Below are 6,558 nucleotides of genomic sequence, written 5' to 3' on the forward strand. Positions count from 1 at the left end.
GAAGGTTCATCCTTTTTTCTTTTCTACACTATCAAAATATGAAAAATTATAACCTATTTTCTATGCTTCTTCCACCCTAGTCTATGCTTCCACTTTTTCCAGTACGAAATGCATTATAACATTAAAGTTCGCAAAAAAAAAAAAAAAAAAAAGGTATATTGATTGGATAAAGAAAATTTGATGAACCCTAGTGAGGTTAATTTCGAGGCTTTGAGACAAGTAAATCAAGTTTTTTTTTTTCTTTTTTTTTAATTTTTTTTAATTTTTTTTTTTAATATAGATAGAAGGCATAGGGAATAGGAAAAGAGAAAGTGAGAAGACGAGACTTACAACACTAACACTTACAAAATGACCTAATCTTTATAAGTAATAACTAACAAGTAAATCAAGTTAATTAATCGAAACTGACATTTTTAATTATCTGAAGAGAAGCTTTATTATTATTTTTTTTAAATTATTATTATTATTATTATTTTGATAGAAAGCTTTATCTCATTAAACTAGAATTTGTAATGAGGGGTGGCCATGTGCATCACAGGCTTTTTTTTTTTTTTTTTTTTTTTTTTTTTTTAAAAAAAAAAAAAAAAAAAAAAAAAAAAAAAAAAAACATTTTTCTCTTTTTAAAAAAAAAAAAAAAGTACAAGAAAAAGAAAAGAAAAAGTGCACCAACATAACAATTTAAGTAAAAAGATGTAATTGATAGACAAAGATTGTAAAATGATAGTACTAATTACTTATTATATCCATCAATCATAACTCATGATGGTGTGAAAAATTCCATCGTCAGAAAGGTTCCTAAAAAAGTAGTGGAGAGCATAAACAAATGCGATTATAGAAAATGAAAACATTCCCATTAAAAAGAAGAAAATATAGAAAAATGACTTAGAGTCGTCGTACTTTTCGTCTTGTGATGCATCGATCTAATTTCCTAGGCAATTGCCCTCCTTGTTTCTGGGACCATATGATAAGCTTATATAGTTATAGTTGTAGTGCTTATGTTGCTCAACTTCGCTAAGCTGATCAAAGCTAAAACACAGAGAAGATGACCCAAACTCAGTAGTAAGTAACATGTAACCCAAATCATTTCTTTTTCTTTCCTTAGTTGTTTGTCTTTGTTTTTCTTCGCTCTTCAATTTTTTCTTCCTCTCAAGTTTGTTTCATGACCAATTAATTCAATATTAAAGATTGATGCATCATATATTATTTCTTAGCTAATTTTTTCCTATGATTAATCCTTGATGGCAGTTTTAGCAGTGGGTTAGAGTTGGCAAATTCCGTGGTGATCCCTGATATCCTACAACAAACATGGACTGCAATTAGTGAACTATATAAAGAAACCAGTCAAAAAGAAGAACCATCTTCCTCAGTGAAATTCAAAATTTATGAACCACTAAACTATACAATCATAGCTTTTTTCACTTGGCCTGCCAATAGCAAAGACTATGTTCAGGGAAATGAAGGAGGAGATTTTGTTACATCATCAGCTCTCAAGGGGTATTTTCCTCACTTCAATTTCCTGTGCCCCAAAGGCAACCAAAAGTTCTCCATTAACAAACCTGCCTTGGAGCTTTTTACCTCCATTTTTTATGTGCTCCCGAAATCTGTGGTACCTTCTATTCTCTGAAAAATCCTCTTTTATTTTTTCATTAATTTTTTATTTTGGTCATAGCACTTGTAAACTGGGCAAAAGTTAAGCAGTCAAGAAACTCAAGACTAGTTCAACTGTAGGTCATAACAAATTGCCTGAACAATATATCATTGCCTAAAAATTTTCTATAAGTTTATACATATATGTTAGGTCACGAGTAGCTTTGAATAGGGATAAAAAGAGAAGAGACGACCGTGTGGTTGGTAGTCCTCATTTGTCCTCGTACTATTTTTTTGAAAATGTTTTGCTGCATACTAGTATGCAGCAATTGCTGCATAATAGGTCATGTGACAGTAAAAAGAAACCAACATGATGGGTCTACCTGATATATTCTAATTGCAAGATGCTCATTATCTCTTTTTATATTTGTATTATTCTGTCTTTAATCTAATAGATTCTATCATTTTATTTAATTGTGTAAGTTTTATTGATACGTTGGAAAAAATTTATTTGATTTTACAGTTTTACATATCCAAATTAGTTTAGTTGAAGAATTTGTTGGATTAGCTAGGTAAAATGGAACAAATCAAATACGGTAAAAAAGACATGTCTCTAAATAATTTAAAATAGAACATAAGCTTATTTTCATATGTTGTACAGATTGTAAGTTTTCGTGCAATATGGTTCAAAAGTTAACTACAAGTTTCTACCATTCCAAGCCTGCTCCCCGCTTGCTATTGGAAGATTAATTTCAAAAGTTGTGTTTCTTATTCGTATGAAGAAACTAATGTTGATTTAATTTATGCAAACTTAATTGGTAGTGATATTAGTTTTAAATAATGTATCATTGAGCTGAAGTTATATATGTTGAATTTATTAGGAAGTTGTATTTTGTTAATTTCTTAAGGGCAGTGGCGACTCCAGGAATTTTTTCCAGGGTGTTCCTTAAGAAGTATAAATTACACAATCTATAAAATTATTGGGTACGTGATTTTCTTTTCAAATATTTCTCCATAATTCTACAAAAGAATAAACAATAAATTATAAGTTTATTTAAAATATTAATAAAATTATTAATTATTGTTTTTTAGTTGTTTCATTAATTTGTTTGTCTTTTATAAACTATAATTTGTTTATTTGTTGTATTATTGTTTCATTAATTATAAAATTATTAATTATTGTGTAGCCTAACATAATTTAATTTGTTTATCTTTTATAATGTATTGGTTAATTAAATTATTAATTACTGTTATTTAGTTGCTTCATTATTTTTGTTTACTAACCAATAGCACACACTTCACCGTGCAGTAACATATACCCCATGTGCGGCTCAACCCGCTGCCTAGTGGGTAACATAATTTAATTTTGTCTATATTTGGTTTGTTAGACTAACCCCCTATGGGTACCAAGAGTCATTACAAGAGCCAATTAGATAAATTCACAAATCATAATTCACTAAAAGACAAACTCACCAACAGACAAGAGTCATTACAAGAGCCAATATAAATTCACAAATTACAGTATACTAAAAGACAAACTCACCAACGCAATAAAGTTAAAATAGGGGCAAATTTAATAAAGTTATAATTTATAAAGTAAAGCTGAAGCTATAAAGCCAATTTATTGAATTTAAAGTTCAAAGAGAAAGAGAGAATCAGCTAAAGAGAGAGATAGTCTCAGACCACAGCAAACCTAAAGAGGCAAAGATGTAAGAGAGAAAAAGAGTGTAAAGAACTGAAATACCTTGAGGGAGGCCTGAGGGGCGGCGCCGCGGCAGCAAAATGTGAGGCGAGGAAGGCAGAAGGACTCGAGGGTCGAGGCCAAGTGTTGATCGGATCGGACCGATCTCTGATGCCCGATGTGGTTGTGCTCGTGCGAGGAAGGTGGAAGGACTCGAGGCATCGTCGCGCTTGCGCCGATGTGCTTTAGGTTCAGTGCTTCTGGTTCATCACGCTCACACCGATGAGCATATTGGGTTTTGGTTTGTTTGTTTGTGTTTTTTTTTTTTTTTTTTTTTTTTTTTTTTTTAAGGGGGTTTGCTGGGTTTGGATTTAGGATTGATGTTGGGCTTTTTTTTCCTTGGGTGGGCTTGCTCTGTTACAATATATATATATATATATATATATATATATATTTTTTTTTCAGATTTTAGTTCAAAATTTTTAGCAATAAAAAATCTGAGGATATTCCTAATTTTTTCTGAGGGTGTTCCTAATTTTTTTTTTTTTTTTTTTTTTTAAGAGTAGGCAAATAAAAAATTTTAAAATATTATATATAATTTTTTTTTTTAGGTCAGGGTGGTCCTGGGACCACCCTGGCGTGAACGTAGCGCCGCCCCTACTTAAGGGAACCTTTCTTCTTTTGGGTTTTGGCATAATTGTATATTTATATTTCTTGTTACACTGGTTAGTGACGAATATTCATAGTTACCATGGCACAATAATATTTAAAAATGTGTACGATATGTTATATAAGTTTTATTATTATTTTTATTGAACATTGAGAATGTGATATGAACAGTTATACATGAGTTGTATTTATTACACAGTCAGCTTTTTTTTTTTTTCTTTTTTTACATACCGCCCAAAAAACAACTAAAAATATGACTTAACTCACAATTTTCATGTTAGAAATCGTGACTTCAACTCACGGTTTAAGTATTTTTTGTTATGTGTAAAATGGTGTAAAATAGTTTTTGTGCAACAAGTATTTCCCTATATATTAACATTGTAAGATTCATATCATAATGCAGATGACCAATTCCAAACCATTGATTATCACTGGAAACTCTCTGGGAGGATCTGTTGCCTCTCTCTTCACCTTATCGCTACTAGAAAAATTCAATTTTTTAACCACCAAACGCCCACTTTGCATCACTTTTGGTTCACCCCTTATTGGTGATGAGGACCTTCAAGAAGCCATATCTAAATATGCAGCATGGAACTCTTGCTTTTTGCATGTAGTTTCTGACCAAGATCCAGTTCCCAGAGTCTTAATTTCTCAAACTAGTGTTTACAAGCCTTTTGGAATGTTTCTCTTGTGTTCTAAGCTGGGTTGTTCTTGTTTTGGGGACCCTCGAACCATTTTGGAGTTGTTGAAGGCAACCTATTCAGGGAGTCCTGGAATTCAAGATCCTAATATGGTTTTTAAGTCCTATGGAACATTTGTGAAGGATATAAACCGAAAGGTAATTTGTAAGGATACCACACACTCGTTTGATTGGACTACACCACCATTACGGGCAAGCATTATTACACAACTAGCAGCAATCGGACTAGTGCCACAACAGGTAACTCAGTTACAATTCTTTTTGGATCATATAAATTAAATTTCTTATTTGAGCTATGTCATTGTATGGTACGTAACTGTTACACCTAGAACAGAGTAAAGAATAAAATGCTCACTGATTAACAACTAACCAAAGGCTCTAATCTTTTTAAATGTATAGAAATTAGTACAATTTGAAGTTTTTGTCTTTGTCCTTTCGATATTTCTTCCAAAAATCCACTTCTAGCCCATCTCAATTTTTCAAGTCATTGCAGCAGGCCCATAACATTGATATTAACGCCATCATTACGAAGACAGAAAACCAGGAAAAGAAGTTAGCATTGTTTAAGAAGCAGGTTTTTGATCCCTCCATGAAGTTGAATAAGGTAAAAGTACATATGGCCAACCTAGAATGGTACAAGAAGGTGGCTAAAGACAACAAAATTGGATACTATGACAGCTACAAGAATGAAAGCCACACAAGTGATCTTGATGTGGTAATCCATATGAAAACCCTTACATGTTACTGGGAAGAACTGGTTAATGAAGTCGAGAAAAGGCCCCAAACAGTAGGTGCCTCCCTTCAAACCGGTTGGCTCTTTGGGGGAACAAATTACTGAAGGATGATTGAACCATTGGACATAGCTGATTACTACAACAAGGGAAAAACAGACTACATAAATCAAGGAAGGCCTAAGCATTACATAAAATTGGAGCAATGGCTGAATGAAATAGCAAAACCTGTAGGTGTTTCGAATGATTCGATGAAACAAAACGTGGCGTCAATTCTGACGGAGGATTCTTGCTTTTGGGCACATGTTGAGGAGGCTCTCATTTCATGCAAAATGCTGACTGGCACAGGATTAAGTGAGATGGATAAACAATCATCAAGGGACAGCCTGTTTAAGTTTGAAAACTATGCATATGGTTTGATAAAAAATTATGCAGTGACACCTGAGATTTTCTTGCAGGGAAGCAGCTTCATGCAATGGTGGAGAGAGTATGAAAAAATTATGGGAACTTCTTATAGTTTAGATCTCGCTAAGCTAATGAAGGATTATAGGAATTATGACAAGTATGCTTCAGGCTCCCTATAGATTTCCTAAGAGATTTCAATATCTATATCTGCACTTTCCTTCAAACTTGTCTTGGTTTCAAAAGTTCTTCTCCAATAAATTAAATTGTAAATTGAGGACATCATCTTTTCAATTATTATTATTACTAATCATGGATTTGCACCATGGATGAGGGTATGTGATTATTTGAATAATTTTGTTAGGACATGTGTGATTTATTGTTAGGAACATATGTCAATATAGAATTGGCTAATCCTTTGACAAAACACACTTTACTTATAATTGGGTAGATCTAGGATGTGTTTAATGCTTCGAGGAACAAGGTTTCAAGATTAAGTGTTAAAGCCATGCAAGTCTATCCAGAAAACAAGTAAAGAAGTGCTGGATTTTAAAGCTCAACAGCGAGTACCTATCGAGGTTTAAAATGCTGCTGAAACCCGATGCTCGATAGCTAGCTCGATAGATAAGCTATCTATCGAGGTTTATGAAATTCAGTTTTTCAGAGCTGATTTCAATCCAATCCGTGAATACATATTTGAGCTTTCTTTTCTCACAATCCTAAACATATATAAGGGTTGTTTTAAGGGCCGTCAAAGGTTGCACAAGTATGAAGCAAAGTTGTGTTCA

At 32.7% G+C, this 6,558-nt stretch overlaps 1 pseudogene; it reads left to right on the top strand.

The window, feature by feature from the left end:
- The first annotated feature begins 865 nt into the window (after positions 1-865).
- Positions 866-6,083, top strand: LOC115976720 (annotated as a pseudogene).
- The last annotated feature ends 475 nt before the right edge of the window (positions 6,084-6,558 follow it).

The sequence above is a fragment of the Quercus lobata genome, chromosome 2 (genome assembly GCF_001633185.2).
Source record: "Quercus lobata isolate SW786 chromosome 2, ValleyOak3.0 Primary Assembly, whole genome shotgun sequence".
In the NCBI taxonomy this organism is placed as follows: domain Eukaryota; kingdom Viridiplantae; phylum Streptophyta; class Magnoliopsida; order Fagales; family Fagaceae; genus Quercus; species Quercus lobata.